Raw genomic sequence first — 18386 nt, forward strand, 5'->3', positions numbered from 1 at the left:
TACATTTCCTCTCTGAAAAAGAGTTTACAGTATCAGTGAGGGCAGAATGTTGCTCTGATATCTGAGTTACAAGAACAGAGCTCTACCAGAGAAGAAAATGACAGCCTTAAGAAGGAGAATGCAATGCTCAGTTATGTATGATTGACTTTTTGCATGTAGTGTGGTAAAATGGCCATTTGAGGCAGATGTTTAACTAAATTACAGCCAACAGTAGTAGTTTCTCATAGTTGAGAAACTAGTCTATGATTTTTTTTGCCTAATTTGGACTCTATTCTGTTCCTTCTCATTTAAAATACCAAAAAGTGATGACAAAAGTGTAATTTTCTATTTAACTTATTTACTTTTCTTCTAGTCACATTCAAAGAGCTTTCACACTACTTCTCAAACTCAACCACACACACACACACACACACACACACACACACACACACACACACACACACCAAACTTACACAGCACTTCTATTGTAGCATACTACACTTCTAGTTAACATACTAACTGCTTGCTACTATCTCTCACATTCAAACCTGTGGGGGGCCACAGGTGCGGCTGGCCGCCTCAAAAATAGAGGCACAGAACACAGCCCACTCAGACTTAATGTTCCCCGCCTCACCCGGGACATGGTGAAGCTATGCTGGAGATAGGAGTTGAAGCTCTTTCTGACGGGACCAGATGTTCCCACCAGACCCTCGCAACACACTTGGGTATGCCAGGCCTGACCAGCATCCTTCCCCACCATCTGAGCCAACTCACCACCAGGTGGTGATTAGTTGACAGCTCCGCCCCTCTCGTCACCCGAGTGTCCAAGTCAATCATCGAACTGAGGCCCAGAGTGTCCTGGTGCACATCTGGACAGTCTTATGCCTGAACAAGGTGTTCGTTATGCACAATCCATGATGAGCATAGAAGTCCAACGACAAAACACCACTCGGATTTAGATCAGGGGGGCCATTCCCCCCAGTCTCGCCCCTCCAGGTCTGACTGTCATTTCACAAGTGGGCACTGAAGTCCCCCAGCAGATTGAAAGAGTCCCCGGAAGGAGTGCTTTCCAACACCCCCTCCAAGGACTTCAAAAAGGGTGGGTACCGCTGCTTGGTGCATAAGCACAAACAACAGTCAGGACACGTCCCTCCACCTGAAGGCGGAGGGAGGCTACCCTTTTGTCCACCGGGATAAACCCCAATGTACAGGTGCCAAGTCGGGGGGCAATTAGCATGCCCACACCTGCTTGGCGCCTCTCACCAGAAGCAACTCCAGAATGGAAGAGGGTCCAGGCCCTCTCAAGGACAGTTGCTCCAGAGCCCAAGCTATGCGTTGAGGTGAGTCCAACTATATCTAGCCAGAATCGCTCAACCTCACGCACCAGCTCAGGCTCTCTTCCCGCCAGAGAGGTGACATTTCTCGTCCCCAGAGGTAGCTTCTGCAGCCAAGTATCAGACCGCCAGGGTCTCCACCTCTGGCAGTTTCCCAGCTCACACTGCACCCAACCACTATGGCCCCTCTTATAGGTGGTGAGCCCAGACACCTGTTTGCAATGGTTGGCATAAAGCCCCTGACAACATAGCCACTAGGATCGTCAGGACACGCAAACTCCTCCACCACGGTAAGGTGGCGGCTCAGGGAGGAGATTCAGATTCAGACTAAAACTGGGAAATATTTGACATAAAATTAAGTGATTAACAGAGTTATGAGTAAGGACTAATGCTTTAAATTACTGACTTCCATGGGATGTCAGAGAAGGGAAGAAGGGGAAATGTGGTCTTTCCTGTTAATTCTCATCAGAAACCTTGCTGCAGCATTTTTGGACTAGATTGAGGGTATTTACGATGAAATTAAGTGATTAATTTAAACATATATTCATGTTCATCCTGAAAGGGTCTTCTTAACAAATCTGCCTTTTCCAGCTGTATTCAAACAGACCTTGGGCTTACCAAGAAACTAATTTCATTATGGGTGCTCAATATTTAAACATATTTAATGAGAGATAAACTGTACTACTGAAGTTATATTTTTCATTAACTAATGTTTATTCATTTGTCTGATGGATTTTAGTAAACAAAAAATATTTAAAAATGATAGAAATAATTTTAACATTCTCAATTTTAGAATTCTCAGTGACAGAGTCAAAATGTCTGCTTTAATAATGAAGTATAAGGTGGTCACACATGGGATTCAAACCAGAGTCTCTGGTATTATTTGTAAAATATGGTTAATACTAATTTAGGTTCAGGACCTTGGATAGTACTGTTCAGCACATTGGACAGCGACATAAACGCTGCCATTTTATTGGCTGTCACTCTTTTACCCTTGTTTACAACTTCCCCTGCAGGGATGTCTGGAACTGATCTATCGATGTTCTGGTTGGAAGACAACTGGTCTTCCTCCTTAGATTCAGCCGACCCGGTGACCTTTTTTCTTTTTTTTTTTTTAACCTGCCCTGTCCAGCATCATAGCAAGCAGAATGATAATCTGGTTGCTGTATTGTGCCGAACAAATTTGCTTTGCCAAGGGGAGGCTTATGGGTATAAGGATTCATTTATTTACTTTAAATCATGGAATCTATGTAATCTTGCTGGACCTTGCTGGATCTTGTTACATTTGTACATAAACACATCAGAAAATTTTCTATGGCTTTTATTGAGAAACAGAACTACCAGTCATCCCCCCCACTCCATCCAGACCAGGCACCCCCAAGAACCAGCAGCCCATCAGCGCAGTCAAACCAGGTCCCGGCTCCCGGAGCAACTGCTTCCCCCGGCCATACCCAGGGGGAACAGGGGTGTGAGAGGTCCCCATTACCCCTCTCCTTCCCACTGCTGACTGTTTATAAAGTGTGTGTTGTTTGCAATTAAAACTGAAGGGCAGTGACCCCATTGTGCTGGGAGCAAGGCCACCTTAGTGGCCCTGCCTGCCATGCACTACATGGCATGCCCGCCAGATGTTTGTGTGTTGAGTTTCTTTTGTTTTGGTGTCTAAGTGCAATTAAAACTGAGAGGCGAGTCATCACAGGGTGCAGCTGAGGAGGTCACTTAAAATGGCCCCCTCCGCTCCACCCCGCATGTCGTGCACTCCTCCTGAGTCTGTACGTGTGTGTGTGTGTGAGAGAGAGAGAGAGAGAGAGAGAGAGAGAGAGAGAGGGAAAGAAGGGGGGACTGGGGATGTAAGTCCAGAGGGAAGCGAACTTCCCTCTGTATGGTGAGCTGCTAACAGCACTGGGCACCCTCATTCCGTGGGAGGCCCTCCTGGGCAAGACAGGCCAGGAGCAGCAGCGCCCCATGACTGGGCCATGCAGCGACCACAGCCTACTAGCCGCCACTGACCCCAGATGTCACCCACCACCCACCCAGGGGGGAAGGAGAGGAATGGGAGGAGAATAGCAGGTAAGCAGGTAATATTGGACCTTACTCGTTTCTCCTTCCCTGTTCTGACTTACTTGGCTGCATTCTGGACTTGAGTATTTCCGCTTCCATTTCCCTCCATCGTGAGCCACCTGTTGATTCTATTATTGTTATTAAAGTCTTGGACTTAACCTGCTCTGTCTCTGAGAGGTCCTTTGTTACAGAAGGTCTGACCTAAACAAAAAACGGACGAATGGATCCCCCACCACCGCTTCTCCGGAGATCTTCGCCAGTGCAATGGATTTTTGCTACAATGCTCCCTCGACCTGGAGATGAATGCAAGCAGGTACCCCACCGAAAAAGCTAAAATCACTTACATCATTTCTTTGCTTTCAGGACCTGCTCTCCAATGGGCTGAGGCCATTTGGCAGCAGGAAGGCGCGGTTACACAACCCTACTGTATGTTCAGTTTGTGCGGCACTTTCGGGAAGTCTTTGGTCTTCCTTAGGGCGATTCCACCATTCAGGAACAGTTGTACCGTCTAAAACAAGGTAACACCACCATCACTGAACATGCTTTAACTTTCCGCACCCTGGCTGCTGCCAGTGGTTGGAACAAAACGGCACTGATCACTCAGTTCCAGATGAGCCTGGAACCTACCCCCCGCCTTAATCTCTCCTCATATGATGACAGTATGGGACCGGAAAAATTCATTTTCCATCTGTGTGGCCCATAGACGGGAGAGCTGTCTACGTGACCGGGTACCAGCAACAACTACTTTCTCAGTAGAGGAACCAGAGCCGATGCAAGTGGATGCAGTTTGTCTCACTCCCGCTGAGCGTTGCCGACGCTTCACCAATAATCTGTGCCTATACTGCGGCCAGGCAGGCCACTGTATAGGAGTTTGTCCAATTCAGCTTCCACTTCCACGGTGAGTCTGGCTACAATATCAACAATCCCTGCTTGTCCTCTTACTACACCAGTCACTTTAACCCTGTCTGCTGGTTCTCTAACCATCACAGCCCTCCTTGACTCCGGCTCAGCAGGGAACTTCATTTCTGGCTCCTTAAAACGCCGACTTCAGCTCCGTTGCCACTGCTGCCCAAAGCCCCTTCACATTCAGTCCATCACGGGCCACCCAGCTTCAAACTCCACCAGTATCTCTGACTGTAGGCTGTTTACACAATGAAAAAATCCCTTTCCAGATATTAGAGCATTCTACCTCTGATATAATTCTGGGACAACCTTGGCTCCAACACCATGATCCCATATTATCCTGGAAGACCGGAGAAATACTACACTGGAGTTCCATCTGTTATCCCTCCTGCTTTCCCCAGCTACCTTGACCCAGCCAGGTGACTAGTGATATATTAAGAGCCACATCTGTAGAGAGCCCAGACACCAGTCCTGCCACTGAAGTTCCACAGGTATATCAGCAGTTCCAGGAGGTTTTCTGTCCATGTCAGGTGGCTAAACTTCCACCTTATCGTCCCTGGGACTGTGCCATAGATCTTATTCCTGGAGGAAAACTGCCTGCAGGTAGAATTTACCCCCTCTCTATTCCCGAACAGAAAGTCATGCAGGAATACGTAGCTGAGGCTATTTCTCAGGGTTATATACATCCCTCCACTTCCAGCTTCTTTATCGTGGAAAAGAAGGATGGAGGGCTGAGGCCGTGTATCAATTATTGGACCTTGAATCAGATGACAGTCAAATACAAGTGTCCTCTCCCGTTGGTACCGTCAGCCCAGGAAAGATTGCATGGAGCCCGGATTTTCACCAAATTGGACCTGTGCAGTGCGTATAGTCATGCCGTATGGTCTGGCTAACGCTTCCGCCATCTTTCAAGGAGTCATGAACGAAATATTCTGTGATATGCTCCATCACTTCCTGCTTGCGTACATCGATGACATTCTCATCTTTTCTTCAGATCGCCAGACTCATGTCCAGCATGTGACACGGGTGCTCAACAGACTCAGGACCCATCGTTTATTTCTCAAAACAGAGAAATGTGCTTTCCATCAGCCATCGGTGGACTTCCTCGGATATGTGGTGGGGCCTGATGGAATCAGCATGGACCAAAGGAAGGTGCAGACTATTCTAGACAGGCCAAAACCTGACTGTGTTAAGGCCCCCTAACGCTTCCTCGGGTTTGCAAACTTCTATCGACTCTTTATCCAGAATTATAGCACCTTAGCCGTGCCCCTCACATCTATGCTCCGCCACAAACCCCAGAGTCTTACATGGACTCCTGAGTCTGAGACCACTTTTACGCATCTCAAACAAGCCTTCTCATTCACTCCTGTTTTGCAACATCCAGATCCAGCTTTATCCTTCTGTGTTAAAATGGATGCTTCCACCACGGGGGTAGGAGCAGTCTTATCTCAGCAGTTCGGACATCCACCTCCCCTACACCCGTGTGCCTTCTATTCCAGGAAGCTCAGTCCTGCTGAGCATAGCTATGATGTGGGCAATCAAGAACTCCTGGCCATAAAATTGGCCCTGGAAGAATTGCGTCACTAGTTGGAAGGAGCTCAACACCCCTTTCAGGTTTACATGGATCATAAAAATCTAGCCTACCTCAGAGAAGGAGGTCATCCCGGGATTCAAGCCATGCTTGCTCTGTTACAGCCTTGCTACTGGTGGCCCGGAATGTCTACCCAGGTGCGCCAATTCGTCACTGGATGTACAACATGCACACAGGTTAAAAATCCTCAGCACCTCCCAGAAGGCAGACTGCGGCCTCTTCCGATCCCACAAAGACACTGGTCCCACCTCGGAGTGGACTTCCTGACCAATCTACCTACATCACAAGGTAAAACATGTATTTTGGTGGTGGTGGATCGGTTTTCTAAGGCATGCAAACTGATCCCTTTTCCGAGTGTCCCCACATTCTCTGACACAGGTCGGGGAATCTTTGAATATGTCTTCCATAACTTCGGTCTCCCAGAGGATGTTGTGTCAGACCGTGGTCCCCAGTTTGTCTCCCACTTCTGGCATACTTTTCTCCACCTGCTGGGGGTTACAGTTAGCCTATCTTCCGGGTATCATCCTCAAACCAACAGACAAGCTGAACGGAAGATCCAGGAAGTGAGCCGCTTCCTCCAGACTTTTTGTCATGAGAATCCACCCTCTTGGAGCAAATTCCTCCCATGGGCAGAATATGCTCAGAATTCCCTTAGACAGGCCGCCACCGGACTCATTTCATTTGAGTGTGTTCTGGTATATCAGCCATCACTTTTCCCCAGGATATAAGTATATAGATATATAAATTTGAATTATTGCATGTTTAGTTTAAACATGTAATATTTGAAATTATTTTAATATATTAGTAATATTTATATTATCATAACATTATAATACTTTATTCACATTCTCTTCAATGTCTGTTGAATCTTGGACATAAAAGTGTTGTTTTTCTGTAAGCTAAGTGGAGTCATCTTGGCAATGTGGTGCAGCCTTAGCTTAAAAAACCTTAACTAATGTCAGCAGCGTATGGTGGGGCCTGTCTATGCCGTACTGTGTGCAGCCGATGTGCTCCTCGAGCAAAAACACATCCTCCAACTCGATCCTCTTCCGTACAATGTACAGTACCTCCAGCAATATGATGGGCTGTGATTGTCTGGAACTTGCTGATGCCTGGCGAATGAGCCCCTCTGCTGCTCTGATGAGTGTGTCTTCTGGTGGAGAACACAACTATGCTGCAAGTTTAAATCATTTTTCAAAAACAAAAGCTGCAATTTCAACACGATCAAGTATCCATAATTATAACCATGCTAATAACTTTTGTAAGAAACCAAACCATTTGAAAATCGGTCAAGATTTCAGCGAAAAAGAGTATTTATGTTTGTGCAGATCACTCACTTTCCATTTAAATACAATAGATCCCGTGAGGGAGCAACCCTGTGGCAAGATGGCTGCCTGGTGAGGATGTTCGAAGCTCCGCCATAAAGCATCTAGTCATTATTGTAGATATCTATGGCTGCCAATGTCATGTACTCTGCCTCACATGTTGACAGTTTGGTGTGAATACAGTTCTCAGTTTGACTTTGTACAAATTCATTTTCAAGTAGGGACTTATGAAGTATCATGTTCGAGTTTCTCCCAGATTGTTTTAGGCAATAAATTCATTTGTTAAACTTGCAGAAAAGTTTCTCCCCTTTCTCTGATTTCACATGAAAACCTTGTTGCTGTTCCATGTATAACCCAAAATCAGTGGGTGCATGTAGATATGCGGCCTTTACATGCATCTGGTGTAACTGAAGGTCATGTTCAGCTGCTAGTTGCATCAGTTTACGTAGTGATGTCAAGTTAGCGGTCTAGACCTTCGACCTGAGTTGAAGGACTAGACTGCTGCTGCGTATCTGGTCTTGTAGGTTTCATTTCCTTTTCCATCCTTGTTGAGATCAAAAACTCACTTTCCCTCCACTGTCTATCCACCCTCTGGTAATGGTACAACACAGGCTATGTATATCATAGCATTTCTCCAATTATCTGCTTTATCTAAGGACGTAACCTCTTCATAGGTCTGTGGCAGCCCAAATAGCAGTAATTGATGGTTAGCACACTGCTCTGCACTGCATATTCAAATATTCATTCAAATCCAAATATTTGGGTTTTTTCTATGTCTGACATACGGGTAGTTTGTGTTTCAGTGTCTTGGTCTGTGTTTAGTTATCTGTTCTTATCTTTTCTGGTTTTTCGGAGGCGTGGATTAAGCAGCCGACCCTGACCTTTCGCCTGACCTGAGACGTTCCAGTATACCATAAGGTGCTATGTGAGCTTTTTCGTAGCTTGAACTGCTTTGTTTTTGTTTCTTAGAAAATACACATAGTTGGTACCTAAAAGGTCATTAGTGAAAGTGATGGCATAGTCGTACCCTTCAAATTAATCTGAGGGGCTACAGGACCTCCCAGGTCTGTGTACCAGCTGGGATAATTTTGTGTTTGTAATTGTATATAGTGAAAGGGGATGTGGTCATGGAAAAGAGGATGAGTCCAACAGGCGCATTGCACCAGAATCTGCAAAAGCTCAGAATCAAAAAATAAGTCCAATATCCAAAAAGACGTGGTCATGCTCAGGCAAGGGTCATACACAGAGGAGTGAAGCAGACTACTTATCCAGAGAGAGCAAAGATCACAAAAAGTCCAGGCAGGGTTTGATATCCGGGCTGACACTTAGCAGGAAACATCCGACATGGGTTAGACAAGAGAAATCCAGGAAACAGGCAGAAACGAATACCAGGGGTCTGAAAACAACAAGAACAACTCTGGATCTGAACAAGGTTGGTAAGTTGACCATCTGGCAGGGAAGCGGAGACTGGAGAGGGTTTAAGTAGGCGGGGAGCAGGTGAGGAGAGTGAGCAATCAGGGCAGGTGGAGCAGATGAGCTTGACTGCAGAGCTGCACAGCAGAGCAGCAAACATGACAAGTTTCACTTGTTTATTTAGTCAGTTTTCCTTTTCTACTGGCTTTTTTTTGCTTTAAGCAGCTTCGCTAACCCCAACATTTGTCATTTACCACAATTTGTTTGTTCCTCATCACTGCTTGTGACAATAAATTCTAATAGCTTCCATTTAACAACCTTTCCACAGTTTTCTTTGTTATGCCTCACATTGCCTAGCAGAGCCGGGATGTAACACATTGGTTGTCGTGCCATCTACAACATACTCAAGTTAAATTCACCTTAATTGCAGTGACCCATTATTTCATGACAGGTTTTTAGGCCGTAACACTCACTACAGGCATTGTTACAAGTTTCATCAGTGTCCAGGTAATACAGTTTACCTTTGAACTTCATGTCACATGTGCCATCAAGAAGAATCATCTTGTTATTGTTCTTCTCAAAGTTGAACTTTGCTCTCTTTGCAGGCTCCAACCTTCACATTCTGGATGTTTTATTTCATCAGATGCACTCACTAAATCCGAAATGCACAACAAGCATCTGAAAAGGATGGTCTATGTTTTTGACCATTGCAGCTGGCATGTTACAAACCATAGAGGTATGTGAAGAGAGAGAAATTTAGCCAAAACAATACGAAGATGTTTGTCCTGACGCATTCATTGGACCAGACTGCATGCTGCTGTCCAAGTTCAGGAGTAATTAATCACATAAATCTGTTTTTATGTTCAGTTCAGTTCAGTTTATTTGCCATTTGGAGTATGTATATATAAAAAAAACACATTGGAAAACAGTTGCCTTTGACAAACATTTGCAAGGATGCTGACATATATGTAAACTCTCTCATACAGATTATCTCCAATACAAATGTTGTTATCTTCACATCATTTATCTAATGCAGAAAACAAATATCAGAGTATGTAGAGCTACAATCAGCTTAGGTGTTCATATCCAGAATGCTGCTTTCTTCTCTTTATTTAGAAGTGAGACATGCTGACAATAGCACTAACATACAAATGATCTTTTAAATCATTTAAAAATGAAACATGTTTAATCATAAATCATAAATAACTGTCAGCTTAAAACATGTAAAGATGCATCAGGCATTTTAATGTGGATCATAAAAATAGTGGGACCTAAAACTGAACCTTGTGGACACCTTTAGTTATATTTAAATGACTGAACGAGAGACCACTGAACTGCACACACTGATTATGGCCTGAAAGATAGCTGAGAAAGCAGCCTACAGTATGGTCTAAGGCAGATAAAGGTGGGTTTTTAATACCTCTGTGATGTCATGATAATTAAATCTTTAACTGGGAATATCTTGAATTTGGAGTTTTTAATGGAAAGTACGACATGAACTGAGATGGAAGAGTCTCAGTTCTTGTTAAGTGATTCTTTAAGGCTTGCCTTTGCTTGTTCAATTGTGATATATTTCCAGGAATTCGGAATATCAGCCGGCTTTGCATCAAATGCATCTGCAAAGTTTCTGTTGTACTTTGTCATCACATATTTCCAGAAGTCTGATGCCTGTAAGCTCCCATCTGGACGGATGTCCCAGTCTGGGAAAATTTCCCTGTAACGCTTGTAGGGATGATACTTATCCTTTGTTTCATTGCAGCGAAACAAAGTGTCACTGCTCACACACGAGGTGCATATGTCAGTGACAAGTTTTTCTGATCCAACCCACCTGTATGTACCCAGACCATTCTGCCGATGCAGTGAAGCAAAATGTTCATTATGGGCCTTTCCTCCTGCTTCACAAGGAGAGCCACAGAAAGGACACTGCTTCCCACAACCAATCAGTCTTTTAAACATCTCATTCTGTGGCTTTACGTGGAGATTCTCCAGTATCATTTTAAATGTTGTCTTTTTAAACTTCTCCCTAAGACTGTCTTCCATGTCCTTCACAGACTGTGTGAGCCAGTGAGCAAACTGTTCCTGGTCTGCTTGGTTCAGGATCATAAATGCACTAGGAGCATCCTGGGAAATTGCCAGCTTATCATGAAGCTCTTTGCAGATATCTTTAACAAACATCTGCAGGTTGCTGCTGTTTTTTCTTTTAGCCTTGTTTATGGCATTGTTGATGTTACTGATGCTTGTTTTAAGACATCTGTCTTCAAACTCAAACTTTGACTTTGCATCTGGGAAGTGCTGAAATATTTGATCATGTATCCATGTTTTCACATAATTCTCATATGATCTAATGTAGTACAGATTAGGCCTGTCGCGATAAGCAATAAGTCAATTAATTGAACGATAAGAAAATAAGAGCACGATAAGTTTGCCGGCCGCGATAATTTTCATTAGTCCCCCCTTTACCATAGACTGTGTATGACAATAGGTTTCACTATGGAGTATTTCGACTAAACGCTCTGGTTTCTTGCGGAGTGATCTCTCTAGTTTCACACTTGACTGCAGCATGTTGCAGCACGAGCCGGTAAGCCGCATTTGTTTTGCACAGCTGCCAACACGCAATGGCCGTGAGACTTGCGTATTTAAGTGGCTTCTCACGCTCTCGCGCTAAACCTCCGATTCTTATGCTGAAATATGTAAATAATAGATGCAAGCATCTCCTCTTTTATTGTTTCGCTGCTCCCCACATGTAAGCAGAACACACACATTCTAGCTTACGACGTCAGTACAAAGCCCCCACTTCCTGGTCTACCGTAATAACCCCTGTAATCCGCAGGCACATTACGCAAATAGAATCAGCCTATATACTACCGTATATGACAAAATACACATTAAGAGCAATGCCGGCTAATCGAGAGGTTTGGGAGGATTCCCAGTGGGCCGCATAACTTTTGGGCCGGTGTCCCGGCGTATGTGAAAAAGGCGCTTTTATTTATTTAGTTTATTGACCTTTGAAAATGTGTACTTGCATTATTATGGCATATGTCATTATATTAGTTGAGAATGGTCTCAAAATGACACATTACAATTTGCGCAATATTATCGTTTATCGCGATAATTTCTGAGAAAATTTATCTTACAGCTAAATTTGTTATCGTGACAGGCCTAGTACAGATACTTGCTGAAGTCATCCTTGGAAAGCAAATCCATTAAAACTGCATACTGGAAAGACATCCGTGTACTGAACTGCTCCTTTGTCAACATTTCATCAGTGATGTCGTTACCCAGGTAACGGTTGACATAGGCTTCAACAGCAGGCTTCAGGTATTTTTCTGTGAATTCTTCAGCCTTCTTCTGGCACTGGTCTCGTTTGTGGAACACATCCTTGAAATCTGTACGAAACTTTTCCTTGTCTTTCATCAGACATCTGTAGGGATCGTGTTCATGTAGGAAGTCTTTGTGCATTTTCTGAAAGTCTCTGGCAGCAAATCCACAGATGTGCTGCTTTAGAGAAACCTCAAAATCAATGTCTGTGGTCACATCGTTGTTCTGTTGCAGCCTTTCATCAATGATATGAAGGATGTCCTGGATGTAAGTGTCATGGTAATTGCTTTTCTGTTGTAATTTCTCAGCTACAAACAGCCTGCAGGCATATATGATGCTGTCAGCCATTTTCTGTACACACTTTACATGGTATTCAATGTTGAGAAACTTACTCATCGCATGTATGGCTTTTTTTAACTTTCCCTCAGCTGTGTATTTGAAGGGTCCTGACCCACAAGCTTTCAGATTTTTTTCATCCAGCAGTTGACATGCACGGCTTCCCTTGTGCGACAGATTATTTCTCAGAGAGTAGGACACACTGTTGTAGATATCTTTAGGCTTGTGTTCAGAGAAAGACAGTTTATTCAGTATTTTTCTCCACATCTTGTCAAATTCTTGGTCCAGCTCTGCATCTGTCATCTGCACATTTTTTTGTCGACATTTAGCAATTAACTCAAACACTGCTTTCTCTACTTCTTTAGATTGATTTTCCTTGATCTTATCAAGTTTATTCATTCCCCGTCTGATGTCAACTGCTGCCGAAAGCTGGTTGTTTACAGACCTTTCCATTTCTCGTCGAAGGCTCTTTGCGCTGGTTGAGAATTCCTCTTTGTATCTTTCGACCAGATAAACATGGCCCTCTGTTTGTTTGAAGTATTCCTTCAGATTTTCGAGGAGCTTCGTCTCCCATTCAGACAGCACTGACAGGGCTTCACTTTTCAGTCTGGTAAGAAATCCTGTTATGTCGGTTCTTTCAGATTCAGCATCAAGGCCAAAATTAGAAATTCTTGTTTCTGCTTTGGTAACCCAGGTGAACATTTCTTTTCTGAACTCTCGCTCCCATTTGTTGAACTCTGTGCAGAGTCTCATGTACGCTTCAGCTACGAGGCTGTTTCTGAAGCTGAAGATGAAGTTTTCATGTTTCACTGCATTCCACAGACTGGTCATCCACTTTCTAAAGTCCAAGATGGTTTGAGCCGATGTTTCATTCTCTCCCAGTAGATGGATGATTGTTTTCTTCAGCTCATAGACAGCTTCGCTGTATCCGGCATTAACTGGTGCCATTGGTGGGTTTCCATTCCAGAGTCCAGGAACGTAGCAGTTCCCAGTGTCTGCATTGTAAACCATCACATCAGTGAAGCTTTTGTTCTTCTCTTTCTTTTCCATTCTGGCTGCTGCCTGAGTCATCTCATTCAACTGTTGCAAGAGCAATTTCCTGTCTCGCAGGTTCTTATCATGGGCTGAAACGTCTGAAACATTCTGGTGAACAAACTGACATTTAGGCTTTTTGCCCACCTCCTTCATCCTGAGGAAAGCATGCACCACTATCTGCAGGATGTCCTTCATTTCTGTCGAATTCTCCATTGCGATATTAATAATGGTGAGATCACTCAGCCCCACAACAAGTGTTGAAAGCTCATTGTCATGTTCATAGCTGTTGTCCAGCTGTGCAAGCTCTGGGGACTTCAAGCCCTCAGTGTCCAGGATTACCATAAAGTCACAGTTGAAGACTTTTTTAACGTCTTCATTGACTTTGATGAGCAGCATGAAGGCACCTCGAGTGCATCGACCACTGCTGACTGCAAACTGAACTCCAAACATGGTGTTAAGGAGGGTGGACTTTCCTGTGCTCTGAACTCCAAGCACCGTGACTACTATTATCTTGTTCTTTGGAGATGCCAAGTCATTGAGCTTAGTGAGAACATCACTCACCCATCTAAGAGGTATGTTGGAGGCATCTCCGTCTACAAGCTCAAGAGGAAAACCATCAAGCAACATCTGTGCACACAGCTCAGGCAGATGCTGCAACTGTTTTCGTGATAGGTCTCTTTCTGGGAGGGAAACCGAAGCTTCATAGAGCTGACCCATTTCACGGAAGAAGTGTTCAGTCCCCAGAGAGCTGTTAGAAAGTTGGATGTCAATTTCTTTGATCTCGTCTTTGTTCACAGAATTGTTGCATTTGTCTTTGTACAACTCCCTGAGTCTAGACAGTTTCGTACGAGACACGTTATCGAGGTTCATTCGCATCCATTTCAGGAAATAACACCTCTCTGTTCCTGGGCTGGATATGGCATCGATGAAGTAAGTCATAGCTGGCGACATGTCATAAGAGTTCTGCTTTTTCCTCATTTCTTTTTTCTTTCTCTGAAGCTCACTCTTGTACTGCTCTATGTTTTCAGACCCAGCTTTGCGAAGTCGAAATTCTTCCTTCTCTAAGCAAGTCAGTTCCTTCCATATTCTTCCTTGCAATGGAAGCTGATTTTCTTTGTATTTGTGGATGTCTTGAATCTATCTCTGGTGATAGCATCTGCTTTTTGCTTTCCAGCCTGGCACTCTGGAGAGTCTTCATCAACCAATATTCCCAGTTCATGGGCAATGCCAACCATCTGCTCTACAGACATCTTCATCTTTGACTTCTCAACTACATCACTGACTGTTTTCTTCAAATCCTGAACAAAGTCTGCATCATTTTTCTCCTTGGTTCTTAGAATGATGTTGGTTTTAGTCAAGCCCAAGCTGGTCGCTAGAGTTTTAAGAACCTTTAAACTCTTTTCGCTCTTGCTCAAAGGGCTGCCCACCAAAAAGATCTTTGCTTTGTGGTTTGTATTTATTAGCAGCTTACACTTATCATCCAAATGATCAAAGAACACAAAAACTGCCTCTGATGTCTGACACAGAAAGAAGAATTGTGTTTCAAATGAAGCTATGTCCCCATGAAGGTTGGCTACAGCGACTGGGTTGAGAAAAATGTCCATGTTCTTGTTTCCACAAGGAAGGTACCAGGTAATTTCAGTCAATCCATTGGATATCTTTCTTGGACTGTCTCCACACTCCATGTTGCGATGAACAAAGGTGTCATGGTACTGCTGAGAACTGCTCAGAAGCTTATTGAGGATCTCTGACTTGGACATGGAGCAGTCACCCAGTCTCACGAAAGAAACCATTGGAAGTTGAGAATGAACAATTCTTTCCTCTATGAAGCCTTTGGATTGTAAAAGATGTTGAGGTCTGTACTTTTTTACAATATCTCTCATTGCCCACAGCATGAGTGTGCACCGTGTTGTGTCACAGTTGGGAAGAAGCAGAGGCACAGAGAACTGGCACATTGACATTTTTAGTGCCATTTCTTGTTGTACAAAACCATCCGAACAGAGAAAGAGAGCTGTGATTAAGTCAAGAGGGTTTATACTCTCACCAATTTCCACATTGTTAAACAGTTCATCAAAATCTAACTCTGTAGTCTCTGATGGTTGGTCACGGTACAAGTCACAGTCTGATGTGCATTTTACATTTCTAGATGTCACATTAACCATCGTCAGTTTCTTTAGAAAATACCAAGGAAGGTCAGATTTACACTTGACCAGGTCATCGCTGATGGCCTTTGCATCAATCTCAAGTATCTTGCTGAGTGGCAGCTTATGCTTGTAGCACTGCTCCAACCCCAGATCCTCTAGGATGGTCTCCATGTTTGTCTCTACGAAAATAAAGAATGCTCGTATTACTTTGTAAATTAGTAATATCTTATTAATGAGCTAAGATTATATTTTAAGCTTTAAACAACAAACTAATCTTTGTTTTTAATAAATGTTTGACTACATTTTACTTACTTTTGTGAGGACATTTTTCATCCTGTATATTTTCCAGAGTTTGAAGGGGACCTCGTTGCCTTGGACTTGTGTTGGCTGTGCTTTCCATCATTTCTATTTCCATGCAGTCCATCATCATGTAGCTTTCGACTTCACCAACAGGAGAGTCCAAATGCTGAGACACTATCTCGCTGCTACAGTTGTATTTCTGTTGTCTTCACATAAGGACAAGCAGCTGTGGATATAACAATAAATATTTTTTACCCAGAGTCTGCTTCAGTGTACACACTACATATTCCTTCCTGCTGAATTCTAACAGTTATTAAATAAAGTTGACTGGACTTCAACTTGGTTCTTTATCTTGTTTTATCTTGTTTTATTATTTACAGGTTTTAAGTGCTCCTCAAACTTGTACTTCAAATTGAACAGATTGGACCATGTGACCAACACAGTTTTAGTTAAGCAGGTAAATGATTCACAGGTGACAATAACTTAAACGTCCAACAGGTCGGTCAGGTGAGTCAGCGACACATTGTAAAACTTACAGTAGGCTACATAGGCCTACAGTACTTGAACAAATGAACCTGCACTCTGTTCATTAAATCAAATGTTCTGGAAAAATGGATATAGTTTAAGTAACTTATTAACTATTTCATATATTTTGCATTTGAATGTTTGGTTCAGTGTTTTTCTCTGTTCATTTAGTAACAATAACCCAACCCAGTTTCATGAAAAAGGAAAACATCTGAGTTTTTATATTTTGGACTTTCAATAGTTCATAATCTTTTTGTTTGTAAATATTCTACTGATATAAAGCAGTTAAAAATGCTCCATCAAATGAAACCAAAGTGAAACAAAATGCCCATGTGTCTTTTTCATTTGCTTTGTACAGCAACTGAAGATTAAAATGTCTTTTTACTCTACTCCTCAAAAACATCTCAAAAACACAAAGTTTTGTGTGTTTATTTTGGAACATGTGGTGAAATTTTTTCAGATTTGTGTTTTTTTTTTATATTTATATTTATGGCATAATTTCAAAACTTTTATAAGTTATAATTTTCCATTGACTTTTATAACCTGTTAGCCTAAGTTGTACAGATTCTAGAAACATGAAGCACTTGAGGATACCCCAAGAAATGACTCCACTATGCATAAAAATAACAGAGCAGGCACAGGCTGAACATTTCTATTGCAGTTTTAAAAGCATTAAAAGGAACTCTGACTATTCACACTTGTTGGCTTTAACATCTTCTTAAACTGTGGATCCACAGAAATGATGGGATAAATCCTGTGGACCCAAGTTTATGTTCTCCACACTTCTTTCCTCCTTTGAGTCAATTTGAGGACCACAGATGCTAAAAGCTCTAGTAAAGCTGACAGTTAAAAACAAAGGTTGAAACCAATGAGACGCCGAAATGCAGCTCAGGCTGACGAGCACAAAAATAACCCAGCATTGTTAAAGACACTTGACATCCTGCTGGGGCGTAAACAAGCTCTCCCCCCTTGTCACAGCCTTGGCAGCTAGCTATAAAGAGAGCAGTCTGCACTGCTCAGACATACACAGCTGGGTGTCCAGCTCCGGTCCTCGAGGGCCTGCAGGTTTTTGATGTGTCCCTGCTCCAAAACCACCTGACTCAAATTAATGAGTTATTGTGTAAAACCTAATAGGCTGTTGGTTCTACTTCATTTGAGTCAGGTGTGTTGAAACAGGAAACACTGAAAACCTGCAGGACAGCGGCCCTCGAGGACCGATTTTGGACACCCCTGCTCTAAACCATCAGACTTGACCCTGAAACATCCGACCAATCCTGAACACCGAAAAACCCGACAACAACCGCTTTATTTAGTTTTTCTATCTGGAAGTTTCCAGGTTTCTTCAACTACGACTGTTACGTCTCATTTGTCCAGGGTTAAGAGAGACTGCAGCAGCACTATGTCATTTCCAAGAATGTATGAAACGTAAAACTAATAAAAACTACACAGAGTATTTTTAATGTTTTTACAGCTAAAGCAAATGTTTCAGACAAAGTCTATTGTCCCTCCTGCTCAGACTTCCCTTGAAGATTACCATGGCCTGGATGATGGAGAATCTGTACCAACATTTATTCCTTTCTGCTTGAACTCACCAAGCAGTTTTGCCAGAATAACACACTTTGGATGGAGGGTCCTTTATTTCCTCACAGCCAGTCTTACCAAATGAATCTGTAACTCCCTTTTAAATAATCAGAACAAATATTAATGATGTTCCAGTTGTCTTTTATTTTGAACAAAAAAGTTGTGTACCTTGTTGTTGGTGGAGAGTCCAATGTTCCACACTGACACAGGTGATGCAGTCAATCATTCTCTAAAGGTAACAAGAAACAACTGGTTCAGTCTTTCCATTAGAAGAATTTAAATAAGTAACCTGCTCCCCCTCTTTCCTCTGAATCATATGAAATGTTTGTCCTTTACAAATAAGAAAATAAAACTTGTTTATTTATTGTACTACCAACCACTCACCTTACTACATAAATGGTTCTAGGAGATCTTTTTATTATATGAAATTACATGAAAAACGTAAACACACTTACATGTTTTAGAGCTGATAATATTTTAGCACGTTAAACGTATTTTCCCTTGCCAAAGATACAAATCATGATAACCCTAGAAAAAGTCCGGC

General features: G+C 42.8%; 1 pseudogene; it reads right to left on the reverse strand.

Moving 5' to 3' along the window:
* Positions 1-9465: 9465 nt before the first annotated feature.
* Positions 9466-15957, reverse strand: LOC121639412 (annotated as a pseudogene).
* Between the last annotated feature and the right edge of the window lie 2429 nt (positions 15958-18386).

This window comes from Melanotaenia boesemani, chromosome 5 (assembly GCF_017639745.1).
Source record: "Melanotaenia boesemani isolate fMelBoe1 chromosome 5, fMelBoe1.pri, whole genome shotgun sequence".
NCBI lineage: Eukaryota > Metazoa > Chordata > Actinopteri > Atheriniformes > Melanotaeniidae > Melanotaenia > Melanotaenia boesemani.